Source organism: Accipiter gentilis, chromosome 1 (genome assembly GCF_929443795.1).
Source record: "Accipiter gentilis chromosome 1, bAccGen1.1, whole genome shotgun sequence".
In the NCBI taxonomy this organism is placed as follows: Eukaryota; Metazoa; Chordata; class Aves; order Accipitriformes; family Accipitridae; genus Astur; species Astur gentilis.
In genome coordinates, this window is record NC_064880.1 from 47168930 (window position 1) to 47186980 (window position 18051).

The 18051-nt window shown below is 39.6% G+C and overlaps 1 protein-coding gene across 1 annotated transcript in view; it reads right to left on the bottom strand.

Annotated features, from left to right (window-relative positions):
• NCKAP5 (NCK associated protein 5) overlaps positions 1-11786 on the bottom strand; it is a 394263-nt gene extending 382477 nt beyond the window's left edge. The window contains exon 1 of the mRNA XM_049805372.1: positions 11619-11786. The gene's annotated coding sequence lies outside the window, so the exon portion shown is untranslated. The remainder of the gene's footprint in view (positions 1-11618) is intronic.
• Positions 11787-18051: the final 6265 nt, after the last annotated feature.

Genomic DNA, 18051 nt, shown 5'->3' on the forward strand with positions numbered 1-18051 from the left:
GCCCGTCAGACAGCAGAGACTGAATATACTTAGGAGCTTTTTGTCACCATCATCGCTCTTGTTTCTCAGTCACTCTTTTTGCAGTCTATGCACAATGAAGTATTTTGCTACAAACATTTTTCTAACAGTACATTTTGGTGAATGAAAGCAGTTTTGTGAGATGAAGTGTCCCATATGAATGCTACTTGGTTTGGTCCTCCCTGGCAACAGAGATGAAAGCAATGAAGGATCATTTATTTACTGATGTATTTCAGCTCATGGATATGAGGAATTATTAAAATCATCTTAACTTAGTGATAGTGTTCAGACATCTGGTTTTGTTCCACAGAGCACTGGATAACACTTCAAAATGTTCACGTGGCTTAAAGGAGAGCTCCCATTATAAAATAAGTGTTGTAAAAATATTTCCTCAGTTACTAGTAGTGTCTTCAGCACCCAGCTCTGCACATCCTCCTTAGATAACCAGTCATTTGCATCAGAGGGAATATTTCAACATCTAGACTGCAGAATTTGTTTCTAATGTCTAGGGTTTTGTGGGTTGTAACACGGTGTCTCACATTTCACCTTGCTGTACAGACGCTCCCAGTGGGCCAGGGCCTATCCTTACATTTACAGGCAATAACTTTATAATGAAGGCATTAGTTCAATAACAGCCCAGAAAAGAAGTTGAATCAAACTCATAATCCCTTTCTGTCCTATGAAAAATGAGGGAATATAAGGTACAGTGAAATACATGTCATCCCTCCATGACCTGGGAAGAGGATAACTGAGAAAGGGCTCAACTCACCTGATTTCAATTTGAAAATAGCTCCTCCGCCCCACCTTGACTAAAGTCCAGCCTGGGGAAGAACAAGAGGGGAAAGGCAGCACTGATCTCTTCCAGTGCCAGCCAAATCAGAACTGAGCCCCTGGTTTGAAAGAATAGACTGTAGCATGGGAACGAAGCAAGAACATGCAGCCTCATTAGGCTGAGCAGCTCCAGGTGCTTCCCACACAGGACACCATGCATATTTTTATCAAAAAAAATCTTCATACATTACTCATTTTGCTGTGCCAATACCTTCACTGAGTCCTGTAAATCTGTACAGTTAGGTCAGCTTATGACTACAGCTGCAGTTCCTTGGACTCTGCCGTCACCTCTGTTCACTGCTACAGACAAGACACATAGAAGAGACATGATACCAGGGCTGACTCTGGAGGTGCCAGAACTAGCTTAGCTCCTGTAAGGGTGGGCACTAAAACCCTTCAGCTGGCTCCCCGGCTGTTCAGCCTTTGCAGAAGCTAGAAGTCTGCTCTCATTTCAGCCAACCTAGCATCATCCAAGGATCAGACCCAAAGGAATTCAGCTCCAGAGTTCCCAAACACACTTCAGCAACATCTCTCCTTCACGTTCATGTTCAGAGCAGAAAGGTGACAGGGTGCGACTCGGCTCTACCACCTTCAGTTTTGTTGTGGGATGTATTCCCTACACATCAATGAATATACATAAAGAAAAACCCCAGGGAGATTTCCCCAGCCAATTCCAATTCACTTATTCTTACACAACACAGCATGTAGGACTGTGGGATATCAAGAATGTAAAATTAGAAGGAACAGATACACATTGATTAAACTCCATCTTCAGCTTATGGCCAAGAAAACTATTATGAAAATGTTAAAAATGAAAGATGTTCTGTCCTCATCCATATTTCCTTAGATGGTGACAGAACACTGAACAGTGTTGGCATACCGAACAGCCCTTCACTGTTTTTTCTCTGCAATTCTAGAGCGATCTCATCTGAAGCACTGATTTCAGTTCTGGGCCAAAAGGATAGAGACAAACTGGATGGAATTCAGACAATAGCACCAAAGACGATTAAGTATTGACTTGGTGGGAAACAATTAACAAGTCCTTTCATAGTAGTTTCAAACAATGACAAAGAGGAGACTAAAATGGGAAGGAATGACCATCTACGCAAGTTTGAGAGGTGTATACTAACACTAGAAACAGTGAGGAATTGATTAGGTTATTGACAATAGGTTGAAAAGAAATAAAGAGGGGAAAATGATGCTGAGTATCTGAAGAAATTACCTAAAGTGAAATCCAATACAGATGGATTCCCAGATAATCAAAGGAACACTTGTCATATAAAAAAATTAATGCATAATGAAGTACAATAAAATACACTGAAAGTGAGGATGCTGCCAGGAATGAGTTGTCTGAAGACCCTGGGAGGGAAGAAGAGCGCCCTCTCTCCCTTTCTTCTCAGAGTCTCTCTTTATACACTGCAGTGGTTGATCCCCATTAGAGACAATTAGAGTGAAAGCTTTTGCTTTGTGGGGGGAAGAGCCACCCCATTCTTCCCCCCATGCAGTCAGCTGCTAGCAGTACTTACTCCAGTTTCTCAATGTGAAGACAGGCTGTCACACAACAATTTCTAATTTTTCCATCTGCCAGAACTTAATAAAAATGTAAATTAAAAAACATTCATGAATTTCCTACTTAAAAGGTTCATAACTCTCCTATGTTTTATGTCATTCTACCAGTCTAACTCATCGGCACTCAGTTCTACCAAGTGGAATGGGAGAGAACTTATAGTGTGCCATCACAAATAATAATCCAACAATTTGGGATTATGGATACAGTAATATCCAGAAAATATTAGAAAAAGAGGAGGCATACTATTAAAATTCTCTAGTCTCTCAAGCATCTGTCCGTTTAGAATGCAAAGTAAAATCATTGAACTACCAAAAGTAGCACAAAAGAAAAAAAATACTGACATTTCAGAAGTTCATCATTCACTAGAATCTGAAAGATGTTTTTGTTTGTGGTAGCAATCTGGTGACACAGGATTATTCTTCCACTTTTTCTCATAGAATTCATGTTAATGCCTCAATTTATTTTTCTTTCCCCTAGATTCTTTCTTGGAAGTAATGCCGTGCAGGTTTAGATAAAGCTTTTAAGATTGTAGTTTATGCACCTCCAGTCTTGGAATAAACAAAGTTGCATTACTGTTTAGCTTGAATTTTCGCTGAAAAAAAAAAGTATTTTTAGTGGGGAAGGGGAAAGCACTAATACACTTGCATGTTCTAAATGATCCACTTAGAATTTTGAAGTGCATTTTGAGGCTAAATACTACCTTTTAAAGTATTTTGTTCTGCATAAAGTTTATTAATTGCAGGGAGGGGGACAGGGAGAAATAGTTTTGGACATAAGCAAGGAAGAAAGTGTACTTGGTTCATTTCAGATAAGCTCAAAACATTTGCCCATATTTTGAGTTGGATCCCTGCTCTTGAGTGGGTGGTTTAGGTTGATTCACTAACTTCTGCTGTCTCTGTTTCTCCGCTATATTGTGAAGGTAGTAATGTATAGTATATATAAACACCATTTACAGAATAATTCTTCTTTGTCAAAGACTTTAATAGTAAAACTTTCTATTAGTGCTGCTGCTCTGTGTCATTACTTTTCTCTATGTACCAGATGTGTAAATCACTATGCACCCAAACAGGTGAATATTTCTTTCTCTTCTGCACAATGCAGCAGAAGACACTCAGTTCTCATTCACCTCTTGGCTACTCTGTCAAAATGAATCTGATTGTAGAAATGCAGCCAGGACAGAATTAAACCCAACAAAAAGGCAGAGAAGAGTCTGCCACCAACGAACTGAAAGCAGCTACGTAGGCGATGAGCCAGATATCCTCAACTCCCTCCACAGATTTAAACCTAGCCCCCCTGCAGGGCAAACCAGGAAGCATTAAGGCAGCATTATTTTTTTTTTTTTTTTTTTAATTTAGAATAGGCCCCTTTTTTTCTGTAATTGTTGGGAGTCTTAAGCAGGATGCTGCCGCCTTTAGTGCTGTTCACCTTTGGTTTTCCCTGTTGGCTCACACTGATGTTACCTGGAGCTACCGGAGAGAAGAGGACCACTGAATGGGACTCCAGGAAGGGGAAGAGGAAATAAAGGAGGAAGCCAGGTGGGGTCTTCATAGGACTTCTTGCCCAAGGGCGTGTCCTAAACCCACAAGGAGGTGTAATATCCTTCCTGTCTTCTTGGGTGAGGATCCTTTGAGTTAAATCTTAACCTCTGCTTTGCCTCTTGCCTGGGTAAGCCACCCCATCTCAGCTGAACAGGATAAGAGCTAAGCAGATCTAGCCTCCTCCTGCTGCTCGTTAAGTTAGATACCTGGGCGGGGGGGGGGCGTGTCTCGAATATGCTCCCTAAAGTTATAAGCTCTTGAACTGTGCACCCAAGCTCAGAATCCCCCTGTAACACACAGGATCCAAACCTAGAGTTCAGGCAGAGAGGAATAAGTAAAACAAGTAAAGAATAACTTGTTTCCACAACAGACAATAGCCAGTGGGTGAAAGTGAGACTTTAGTGCTTTACTAGGGAGACAGAAAGATTACTTCCCTGCCAAGAGCAAGGAAAACACTGCCTAGTCTTTGTGGTATACGCCTGCCTCTGGGTTGTCGTGCTGCCCATGGCTGTGTACCTTATGAACCATTCCTTTCTCAGGGCTGTGCTGAAAACTATAATCCATTCAATAAATTCTTATCAATGTCTGTTTAAAGCTTTTTCTTGTGACAGGAGATTTTTGTGGTGATCGAGAAGAAAAGCAATTCACTTGATTAAAGATTGGTAAATATAAATGACAGAAATGGTTTCCTATGAACATCATGATGTATTCCCAATCAATAATGCCATGACAGAATTGCAGCTTAAGGGAAGGAAGTTATTAGTTTTAGGAAAGGCACATAATTAAATATAAGACAAGACTGCAGATTCTCAAGCAGGGAGACAAGGAGAATGGCCAGCCCGAGACTTTGTAGATTGTGCTACTGCTGTCTCTTCTTTTCAGTTCATTTGGTGCTGTCTTTCATTTACTTGCGCAACCTTATAATAAAGATGAAGATCTTAGTCTCAAATGCTAGGGCTAACAGCCAGTGACAGAACAGAGAGCTGTTTATTAAAATGTTAGACCAGGATTCACTTTAATACTTTCCCTCAGTAGCAGCTACTAGTGGATGTTAAAAATCCTTAATGATTTAGCCAAACTTCTGGTAATTTCTAAATGTTTCTCATGTGTAACTGCAAAGAGCACCTAGGCTTTTTACCACCAGCATAATATGGGGATTGGATAGATCTGATTATTGGTAATTGGGATTTTAGCTTTTCACCTCTGGATCAGTGTTTCGAACTCAGCCCAGGTTGGTATTGAATAAAAATCATTTCCATCAGCTGGCTGTTCAGTGACCTCTATGAAATATTACAAGTTGGTAGTGGACAGGTGTCTATATAATTAAAATACACGTTGCAAGCACAGTTGGAATTTTCTTATTATGAATCTATAACCTGCTCCCCCCAGCTCATAAATGGAAAGTATTTAGGAGCACTGAGATGGCATTTAAAAACAAGGAGGATACAGTGTTCTTTGTTAATCCCACAAACAAAGTACCTCTGTTTGTAGAGCAGTTTTGAATCCCCAGACAAATGCTTTTGTGGACTGCAAAGATTATTATTCAGGCTAATAAAACTCATGAATTAGAAGTAAAAGATCAACTTTAAAAACTGATAAAAACCTAGAGCCCTGTACGTTATATTGCAAAATCCCACAGCCAGTGCCATGTATGGTGTTGACTGTAAAGAGAATATATTTCCACACAGTATCAACAAAGCAGAATCACACAGGATGTCCCACATATCCATGAATCTGCAGTAATGGAGTCAATATTCCCAGACATCCATACAGAACTTGAGTATTTTTGGTATCCAAAAATACAAAAAGGGTTTTGATAGGAGAAGGTATGCCCAATCTCAACATGACGTGGTTTCTCTGACTAGGAATCAAGGCAACAGTTTTATGTTTGAATAGGATTTGGGGGATGGGCAAGGGGAACAGCACAATATTTTATGGCTCATGAATAACCAAGCCCATAATTGAAGCCTCAAGCCCTTAACCTGTTTCTCTTCTTTAAGCCATTCAGAGGTTTTGTCAGAGAACTTGTGAGAAAATGGTCTCCACTGACTTTGCTTTCTTTTTACACTAATTCTGAACTAGGCAAGGCAGAGCATTTCAAGCTGAGGCCCTACAACAGATGCAGCTTCGTAGAACTGTGGGATGTTCAGAGACTATCATGGAAATCTTTGTGGCCTTGCCAATGACTCACATCTGTGTCAATGAAAGATGTAAGGAAAACATTATATGGAATCCAAACAACAGGCAAGGACATTTAAGTACAAGCATATCCCCAGTAGTGAAAATACGTGTGCAAGATGTTTCACCTCTCTGAAAAGAAACATTGTTTGGTCTGACCTAGTTCAAGATGCTAAAAGATTTATAAGAACATAGAACAACAGTTGTTAAGCTCGGCACTGTTGTTCTGTGGGAGGACTATGGATCCACCTAAGAAAAAAGCCCTCATCTCAATGTGGGAACACAACAGAGAAGAGATTTTTTTAGCTCAAGAATCAAGTAACCTTAATTTTGTGAGAAAGTGAAAAGAGGAGAGAACCACACAAAAACCCCCAAGCAAACCCAAAGTTTTGTAATGGTCCTACTAGGAAAGTCCTACTAAAAATTTTCTTCTACTAGGAATTTTCTTCTTAAACTGGTTTCCTCAGCCACTAATGTCCTCTGCAAGTGACAACTGAAATATAGGGACAAAAGTACTGCTAAGCAAATCTCAGCATTTACCCCTTCGGTCTTCAATTTATATGCATTAAAATTAGTCTGCTTTTTACGTACATTTCAGGAGGAATGATTAAAAGGAAGAGGAAAAACAGGAATGTGTGAAATGAAAGCAAATATTCACACACCCATTTCTAACACGCTTCTGTGACATTGTCCAGAAGAACATCTATAACCTGCTCAGACTTAACCACAAACCCAAAAAGTTAAAAACTGAAGACAGCCACCATTAACAAACTGCAGATGCATAAGACTCATCCAGAAAGACCTCACAAATCAGCAATGAGGGGAAGAGAGAGCAAATCATGCAGAAACTATTTAATCAATGAGTAAAGACAATTATAACATCTGTTAATCTTTTGTGTAGGTTATAATTAGATGCTGCGGAGGAGTAGCCTTTAAGGGGGGAGGCAGGGAATCCTTTAACATCTGCTAGAAGGGCAAACACTGTGCCATAAATGACTTTAAATGCAATCAGCAAAATGAGAGCTGTGCACAGTTCACAGAAGGCCTGTATAAAAGATTGAGGATAACAAAATATTTTGCCAAAGGTCAACTCCTGCAGCACTAGAGTCTGAATAATGACTGCTAGTTTAGAGGCCACATCAAAAACAAACGTGATTGTGACTCTGAAAAACAATTCTTTTCTCATTTGTGTCATTATAGAAAAAGCACATGCTGCTGCTGTATATCACGTCAGCTTAATGACTTACTAGGGCTGTATCTATCAACCTTGAACAGTTTAGAATAAACAGGTAGGTATGATGCATTTTAAAAAACAGAATTCAGTCTAATTAGACTGACACAGAACTGTGTTGTATTGTAAAAAAGTGATGTGATTCTGATTTTAAATAATTAATCATTCAGTAGCTTCTAAAAAATCCAATTATTTACTCATTTTGCCCTTGAAAACAACCATATGCTTTAAGCTGTTACTGAAAATGTGAGACCAAGAGGGAGTTATTTTATCCAGTTTAACACGGCCCTCTACTGGCAAAATAACCCCCCAAAATCTTATCACTATGAACCATTTTGTCAGATCATTTCAGAGCAGCTGAAAAGATCCCACATTTCACAAAGTTACATCAAATCTTAGAATACAGCAGTGTAGATCGGAGCTTTAGGAATTTGCATAAATCAAGCCATCGCTTAATCTCTCTAGAGCTCCTGCACCAAGAGCACTGCTTCCTTTTACCCAGCAAATCCAGCTCTGGACATCACCAGAGCACTGAAGAAAAAAGCCAAGTGCTCATATCTGTTGGAGGAAGTCATTTTACAAGCAAATGCAATCCTTTTACTCATGTCAAGTTGTGCTATATTCCTCAAGGAGTGCCACTGATTCCCAACAGGGTCAACACACACATGTGATTTCAGTTTGCACAATTAGGTAATACTTGGTATAAGCGAAGCAAGCACAATATAGTCCAGCTGCAAAAAGAATGCTATTCAAAATAGAAATGCTAACTACCACCAAAAAAGCAACTTCACTGCAAAAGAATTCCTGCTTCCTTCTTTTCTCCACCATTACTGAAAATCCACAGTGGTGATTCAACACAGCTTCAAAGTGAAGCAGACAATGAAATTCGCCTCTGTTGTCGCATGCAGTAATTAACTCTTCCTATCTGTATTATGTCTGAGCAACAAAGAAACAAAAGGATACGGTAAAATGTTGAATTTAACAATTTAGATAATGATGAATTACAATAATCAATTAGCACTGTCAAAGAAAATAATTTGTGACATGTATTTGATTCTGCACAGACCTATTGTGTGCACACACTATCCAAGGCTAGTTTGGCTCTGGAAAACAAATAGTGTTGTCCTGTGGAAAGCCTATCAAACATGCAGTTTAACAGTAGCATTTGTTCTTGCTGTGCATCAATACTAATAGACCATTTTTCAGCAACATAATTTTTATCCACTGCTTTATTATCCAACCTGCTTTTCAGGGTCTGCATCATTCATAGCCCATAGACAATGTTACTGCCAGTTTCCAGAAACCACTGCTGCTGTACAAACCGCATTTATGTGATTCACCTGAATGCCAGTCAATGGAATCATAAAAGATTCCAAGTATTTTTCACATAATAGCTATCTAACTTTTCATCCCCAAAACATCATGACTAATTTATGTAACCATTAGGGAATACCTAATGTAATTCAGGTTTCTGCATGCTACATGAGCGGTATTGTTAGACAGTACAGAGTATTACAAATGTTAATGTTCATGTTCTATTTACATTGTACATTTCTCCTGTTTCAGTACTAAAACTGCATATTAGATGCTATACCTTCCAAGGGTGTTCTGGCAGCTTTGGCATTGATTTTTCTTCAGCATAACTCCAATCCTGCCAGGAGCTGAACACGTGCAGAACCACACAGGAGCTGCAGAGCAGCACGCTGCATTTGGCCCTGGCTGCGCTGCGCTAAGCTCCTCAGCCAACTGTGCTTCCCTTTGGCACCTTTGTTCTGTGGCTTTTATCCCAACCTCAGTCCCACTTGTCAGATGATGACAGGCTGGAGTCTGCACTTATTCCGTTTCTTTTCAGATGGCGAGAAAGCCCAAAGAATTGACATTCTGCTGGCAATTGTCCCCTTTAATGCCATCCCAGAATGTTATCAGATTATATGTGGTATCCTTGGGCAGATTTCTCAGACCCAGAGAAAATTCAACTAGGGGATTCCTCTGCTGAAAAGTGAGTTTGCTCTATATCCTAATTTGCTACACTGGAATATAAGAAAGAAAATGTAAATGTGAGAAGGGAAATGTAAGAGAGGAAAATGAAAATCAAATGCCCTTGGGCTCATCAGGTTTTGAGAGTCTGCTTCTGCTCTTAAGGTAATTAGCTGAAGATTTGCTCTTGACTGAAGTGGAAGTGGAATTGTACCCTACCACTTTACATTCACTGGGGCAGGATTTCTACTTGTTCAAATCTAAGCCTCTAAACACTTATACACAACTCATGCACAAGAACAAAAGCAGAGAAGTCCATGAAGTTTTCCTAAAAAGCGGTAAAATTCACATTTGTAAGATTAGGACTTGCACTTAAAATTAATTTAAGTGAGAAAGATAAGTGGGGCCTGAGCATTTTTTTAATCTCACTTTGTTCTAATTAATTTGAAGATTTTGTAGGCATTTGACAACATGATACCTGAATACTTTGCAAGTGTAAATACCCTTATCAGTTCACAGCTGATCATCATTATTGGCCACAAGGTGACAGAGGGAAGGAAAGACTAGCCCACAGGAGTCAGCGTGGTAGGGATCAAACCACCTAACCTTAAACCCATTCCTTCTCCCCAGGGAAAGGCTCTATCATAATTCTCTGTTCTTCAGTCTTGCATTCAGTGGAAGCTTTTGAGCTACAAAAAGGTCTTTTAAAGAACATATAAACTTTTTGTTTATACTATTTCTGAAGAAGGAGGATGAACACCTAAATAAGAGCACAGAGTTTTATTCTTTAAGTGTGTATTCAAAACCACAGAAGCCTTTGCTGTTAGCATGGCATCAATGTGGAGCTAAATTTAGGGCTTCCCCCCCCCCCCCCCCCCCCGGAGAATATGCTTCAACTCCAAAGACAGAACAACAGCTCCTAAGTTGCACAATAACATGACATGCCAAGTCACATTATAACATCAAAAGAAGACACAGACAGGTTTTGATCTGCCGTAGATACAGGGTCACTTGAGAGGGGCATCTGCAGTTGTAGCCACCCAAACCTTAATAGGAAGCCCCAAAAATCTGTTGCTGTCTAGGACTGAGAGGCCTTGTAAACAAAGTCAGTAGCAAGAAAAGCAAAAACAAAATTGATAGTACTGATAATTCAGGAGGAATCCTCCAATTCCTATTTGATTGATTTGTACTGACTTACCCTCATATACTTGCCAGTCATAGTTTTCTGATTTCATTCGTCAGAAATGTGCTTTGTCTCCACAAAGACAGGTCATTAAATAGAGGTAAACAGTAATAAAAGAGTTCCTGATACACAGTACTGTGATCAGGTTACTGCCTGGAAAAGCCACTACAACTGAAATTGCAGTAATTTAGAACGGGCTTCTGGTGAAGGATTGAAATGAGAAGCAGGAGACCTAGGGCTTGTTTCCAGCTTTTGAAGTAGGTAAACTAAGTTTTAATAAATCACATCTATGTGCAAGTTTCCCCCTCTGTAAAATGGGAATAATTCCATGACAATCACAGCTAGTTGTTCTGAAAATGAGTTAATGGGTGTTCAGAAACATAGTTCCGTCCCACAAACAGCAGGCAGTATAGAAACAGTTTTTTCACAGCACTTACCAGTGTACTTCCTCCAGTGTTTCAGGATTTGTTGGATTTCTAACATAAACACTCAAAACAAAACAAAAATTACTGTTTCTCACATAATTGACAACTTGTTTTATCCAAAAGGTGTCAGATTTCAAAGCACTGTATGACATTCTTTTAAACTTACATACCTCCAGAACTTGAACAGGGGCTAAAAGTAAAAATAATCAAGCTTTGCTTTAAATCAATGCCTGCATAAAGAGCAAAACAATTTTTAAGGAAAACTATACTAAAAACTGTACAGAAATTATATTAAAATTTCAAATTAATTTTGAGTATTCAAATAAATACCATGAAAAGATAAAAGAACAATCTTAAGACAGACTAGTTTTTGTTCAATTGATGACAGTACTCGTGAGATTTTAAGAATCTTAGAGTTTCATCACTTAAATTAAGAGAGAACCATTTCAGTGTAATCTCATGCAAACAAAAGCCAGAATCAAGTTTTCATTTGTCCTTTACTCTGTTGCTGAACCACACTCAGATGCATGGCTGTAATTACTCCTAACAACTACATACTTGCTGCTTTTTTAATTAAAGCAAAACTACAAATAGCAATGCTGACATACTCCTAGAGAAAATAAGCTTTACAGAGATGATAAAAACACCAAAACAGCAAAAGTCTTACTTGCAGCCGTTCAGTCAAAACATGCCAGCCCTGGAGAACTCAGAAGCGTAAGAAGTCTTTGCAGTCCAGAAATTCTCTTGAGTTTATCCAGTATTTATTTACTAAGCTTTAAAAGTCTGTGGTTAGAAGAACAGAGTTAGCTTTCTACACCATCCACAGCACTACTGAAGTCCTCCAGTAACAGCAGACATGAAGTTTGCTGATAGTTGGGTTTGCTGCTGCTATGTAGTTGCTCAGTACTTGTAAATACAAGCTCTGTGGACAAAGTCCCAAATGACATCACAGGCAGCTGCTTATTGTTGAGTCTTTATTAACCGACTGTCAAAAAAAGAAAAGCGAAGAGGAAAGAAAAGCACAAACTATCTTCCCTGCAGCACAATTTGCATCTTAGTAGGAGTTGCAGTGCTACACATACAAATACTTCTGTTTACCCAACTGATGTTTTCTTAGAATGAATAAACACTGTTTGCAGGGAAAGCAGAAAAGTAAGAACAACTTAAACAGTTTCAACATGGAAAGAGCGCAGGGAGAAAAATTAAAAATGCCAGCAGTGCCTTTTTCAGAATTTACCCCTGAATTCTCCTAATTCTTTTGTTTATTTAAAAACATGTAACTAGGCATGTAAATCTGCATGGATTTTAAGAGCAGAGGACTTCAGTAAGTTGAAATGAAAGTTTCAACTCGTTCCTAGTTTTAAAAGTTACAGAATTACAAACTGTGGTCCTTGCAAGGTTTAAGACAACTTCAGTTACAGTGTGTTTTGAAGAGAGCTCTGTTAGATGAAAAATAAGAAAGCAAGAAACAGTATCACAGATATTCATTAGGTGCTAAAAACATAAATACTGACCTTTCCTTCTCAGAGGTTGAGGTCCAATACTAAGTAGCGTTTTGGAGCTGAAACACACACCCAGTTCCCAGCAAGGCACGGGGTACTCACTTGAGAACTAGTTCAGCTACTAATCTGAATCTATCCTCTGTCATTGAGAGTCCCTGCTGAAAGAGAGGGGCTGGGACTCTGTGCCTTGATTTCTTAGAAGTCAGTCCTTTCAAGTCAGAACTTCAAATGCTGGAAGGGTACCACCAAGGGTTGTGACAGACTGAGCTCTGTTATCTGTGCGCACTTCCACAAGAAGAGCTTCAATATTGGGAAACACCTGGCCACTTGCATCCAAACACCCTAGACTGCACTTTCCACAAACAATAAAACAACAGAAACTTGAGCTCAGTGATGAGCTGAAGCCAAGTTTTTACTAAATTTTTAATTGCTATGCATGAGAGCATCAACCCAAATTCTGCCTGTCTTTACAGAGAGCGAATCAAGTTTGGGTCAGATCCTCGCTGATGTAAATCAAGCTAGATGCAATAACACACCTAATAACAGCAGTCAGCATTAGCTGAAGATCTTGCTTTTGCCTGAGAGAGTGGCATTAAAAAAAAATACTTGTGTGGCCTTAATGACATAGTGCCTGATTTTCTTGGTGTTTGCCCTGAGTGGCAGCAAATACGCTGCTGATGTAGAGCCCCCAAGCTTACTGGAACTGCTCACGTAGGCAATCGCTACCTCTGCCATTTTCTACCTCTGCCACTTGCTGCCTCTAAAACATAAGTTTGTGCTTTTGAAGGAGATCTGTTATAAATCCCCCTCATGTATTCCTGTGGTTAATCAACCTGTAGCACACAAGAAACACCACACTGTGTAACTATGAGTTATGTTTACCACCCTGACTCAAACATACAGGGTTGCCTTCCTCTTCCATTGCAGTCAGCAAGGTTTTATATCTTGCTCATTAAGAGCTTGCTAGTTTGATCCAGGAAGTCTTCAAAATACTTTGAAGATGAAGTGTGCTATGGGAGTAATAAGTACTAACACATAATATTCAATAACATGAATTTCAAAACATACAGCTTTAGTCCCAGCATCGCAAGTGCTGTAGTGCATCTACTTGATTTAAGCACACGTGAACGAGGCCATGCACTTGCATATACAGCTCCATAAGGCATCAGCTCATTCCAGAAGCAACAAGCCCATCCATAAGATCAGTGGAAGAGTTAGATTTTGTTTAAACCTGATGCTGATTTACAGTGTGACCATTTCAGTCCAAGGATAAGATTTGTTTTTTCATCAGCCATTAGAAGTATTTACAAACATTAAATAACTGCATAACACAGGTTACACTCCAGCTCTCTTGATAACAAAACTGGCTTGTCCCATGACACTAATGCAGACACACATGTAGAAGAAAGGAAGAGTGTATAGAGTTATAAAATAAGGAAACCACTGATTTAATTGAAAAAGCCAAATACTTAATGAAATAAAAAAGGACAAGCCTTAAGGAAAACTGCAGCCTGTTCCCAGGAAGAATTTGTATTACTTAGCAAAATTTAGCACTTATTAAACTTTCTAGAGAATGTTAATGCATGTCCAGGCTAAGAACATTTACATGACCAGGACTGGGACAGCAGACACACTGTTCACATCTCTCTGGCCAGGCAGCACTGCAGAGGCAGTGACTTCAATTGCCTGAAAGCAATTTTTCGGAGACTTCCAAGTAAGTTCTATCTCAATCCTTTTCAGAACTGGTAGATCTTGTATAAATGTGCAAAGAAACAAGTATTGAGATTTGTGGGTTTAACCAGCAAGTTATTCTTCCCAAGAGGAGAATTCCCATGTGGGTGGACAAACAGATTCTGCATTCTTCAGATTACAGCCCTTATTAAGGGAGTGGCCATTAGCTCACCCTGTCAGTGCATTTATCCATCTAATTTCTATTCTAAGTCATCATAAGATATAGCTACTGGCTGTGCAGATACAGCTTATTTTCGGCAAGAATGCCACGGCTTTTGGTAGAACAAAATTCACTACAGAATTCCATCCTTGACTAGCTACAGGTTAAGCAAAAAGATAAAGAAGTTGAGTTCATGAGCTGCAGTAGTTGCTTCTGGACTGATATGCGGTAGGCTGAACTGAGTCACGCATCTGAGGAAATAATTCAGCTCCATATTGCTCCATTTTTGGTGGGCAAAAAGGTAAGATGAGTCATAAGAAACCGATCCAAGTACACACAGATATTAGTAAAGTTTGTCATTTAACCTATCATAGTATAGCCAGGATCTGTTAAAGACCCCGCGTCTCATACTAACACTAAATCCATACTATCTTCAGGTTCACTGTCCACATTTATTTTTCTTTATTATTAACATAGAAAGTTCCTCCTCACTGAAGAAGCCAAAATAAGGGTCTGATCTTCTCAGAAAACTTAACTGGATGGGATCGAGTCACCTAAACTGCACAACCTTTTCCCTGAAGCACTGCAGAAGTCCCTGCAGCCACACATGCCCGGAGTGTGTGTTCACGTCTTACCAGCACAAGAGCAGAAAATGGCTCGGACCCAGGTGCCTCTGAGTCCACTCTCTCATTACAGACCCATAAAGCAGTGGCACAAGGTGATAAGCCTCACAGCCTGGCAAGTTAAAAGGGAGGTGGTAAGAGCTAAGAGTATTTCCCCTGAGGGATGTCTAACTAACTGTGCTGTGAGTGCTGTGTGGTTCAGTACAGCTTTGGATGATGAGCCTCCACGCCACGTAAAAGCCTCGTTTTACTCTCTGATGCTACTCCTGGGGCAAGGACAGACAAGCTGACAGACTGAAGAGCAGTTTAGTCTAGAAGGACTAAATTGCAGGACATTAAAATACCAACAGGTTGTAATATAATATAATATACTATAATATAATATAGTCCCAAACTGTTACGTTTTTATCCTACAATAAGTACTCAGATCTCTCAAGGGCAAGTTTAAAAAACAGTAAAATAAATCACAGGCTGCAGAATTCACCCTCCTTGGAGTTGCACATGGTTGGAAGTCTTGAGCTGGTTCCTAAAATATCATGGAAATTTCTCCTGAATGACACCAGGGCACCAAAGAGCAAAAAGCTCTTTGAAAATTACTATTATTCTCATTTTTACAAACACAGCTAAGTATGTCTCACAAAACAAATACCTACAAGCATGTGGGATCGTCACAAGTTAGCACAGTAAACACTTTTCTAAGCCTGGGGTAGCTGGCAGAGAGGATAAACAATGGAACCAAGTAAAAATATGTGGAGAGAATAAAAGGAAGCATGTGGGGGCGGTGTATGAATCTCCTCAGATACTCACTGTCAAAAAAGGGCCTTCAGTTGAAGTGGTTTGATCAGGCTGGTAAGCTTTTGATCACGAAGATAGTTTGGTTTTTAACCTTACTAGGTGATTTTTCAAAGCTTTTTACCTCCCCTGCATGTCAAGAATAGGGGAAAGGTCTTTAGCAAAGGCAGGTTTTACCGCTGGAACACACAATAGCTCTCTCCTCTGTCACATTTATGAATTTAAGCTTCAGAAAAAAAACAGCAAATAACATATAACAACAACTGCCTTCTGATCGGCCATTCCACTACATACGGGGTCATGGGATATTATCAATCTGGTTTGTCTTTTTCAGTTGTACTTGATGCCTAGCCCTGCCTTTCTTCCCCCTCCAAGAGCTCCCAAACAGCTTTCTGTAATGACCTGCATGCTCCCCGGTACCTGTCACTCCAGCAGCTAAAAAGATTGTATTCTACCTCCTGGAAGAGGACATTATATAGAAGCATTTACTCTAACTCACATCCTACACTATGGGAAATCCTGTCCTTGAGTGTCAAGATGAAGCTTGACACCCTATTCTGACACATAAGAAAAAGAATGGCTAAAATGAAATGTTTTATCTAACCTTTTCAGATGACCTGAGAACCAAAATGAGCATATACAATTTTTGCAGCCGTGGCAGTGATTTGCAATCAATTTCTAAATCTTTTTTTTCAGTTCCATAATTTTTGCTTCAGTAGAATTCTATGAAAAGCATTCATTGGAGAAAATTGATGGGATGTCTTTAAAGGACATTGGCTTTCACTATAAATTGCCTCATTGTAAAATACGATGTTAAGCAAATCATAGAAAGTCTGTTTTGAGAGTTGCCACTTGAAACTGGAAGAGGTAGGTAGAAGCTGGATTTCTGACTTACAAGAGAACTCAGAAATTAATTCTCATTAATTGCATGGGTTAAGCCATTATTCCTTCTTTGCCTTTCCTGTTGTTTCTGGAATCAAGCAATTGATTCAGCCACCAGTGACCTTATCCAGAGTTAATTGAAATCAATGGCATTAGTGGATTCTGGAGCAGGCCCAAAACCAATGTGCGTTCAAGGGCTTTTGTATATCCTTAATCACATGAGTAAGCCTCCACAAATTTAGATTCTAGTGGATCCAATCATTAAATCAGTTATGCAGTGTTTAACTTCCCATATGGACGGTGGTCCCCTGCTGGTTACTGAAAGTGGTCTCTATTAAGAGGAGAAGGCTATTTCCATAATCTATTTCTGATGAAAATGTGTATTTCTACAGGTGTCAGTGTTCCAGCAAGGTTGCCACCTAATGGGAAGGCTGACTAATTTGCGCTCTCCTCCTGCCTTTTCGGACATGTTGCTGTGTGTCAGAAAGCAGAGGTATCGGCTTGTGAAACACACATTCCTCTGATGCAAGCATCTGGCTTCTTGGCAGCCAAGTCGTGACAGGTTCTGCAGCAGCTGTGATGGCTCCATGCTCTTTCAGATGGTTAAAGAGTCTTGTTTTTCAGCCTAGCTGTTTGTTTTCTGCTTCACTCCTGGGCAAAAGCCCATTTGCCCTTTTAATCAATGAACTGGCCGTCGGATTGGAGTCATCAGTTACATTTTTGTACATGTCAGAGCAGAGATTCTTACCCAGAGACTGCCAGCTATACAGCCCTGCACTCTTGATTTGACGCTTAACCTTGTCCTGCTCCATCCTGACACCTTTACACACTAAAAGAGGGGTCATCTTCCCAAAGTGAGAGCAAGCACTAGAATAGATTTCTTCATCGCTCAGTCATAGGATTTAATAGTTCCTGCTTTGTTACAGGAGATGGTAATCAGATCAAACAGCAAATAAGGAATACAATTTATTTATTTCAGATGGCTTTATAAACTGTCCTCCCATGTGCATGCACCAGATGGAGATAAGAATCTGGCTGGAAGCTTTAGCCTTACGCTGTGCGGCACAGAGGTAACAGCACATCAACTTATTAAGAGAAAAAACTCTTCAGAGAAGATTACATGAATCAGAATTAAATTTTATTTAAATTGCCTTTAAACATATTATTCAAATCCACCATATAACAAGCAGTTCCAAGTAGTTCCCTCAAACAAATGAGCACACGGCACTCCTAACACCGAATGTGATAACACAATATTAAAAAGGAGTACTCACAGGGATACCACAAAGTTCAAAAGCTGCCATCTACCCCTGAGCCATTTGCAAGCCCATCTCCACCTTTTCACTCCAAATGATAATCTGTGTCTCCCTGTGATAGATATGCTTCCTCCTTTTTCCCCATGTATTGCTG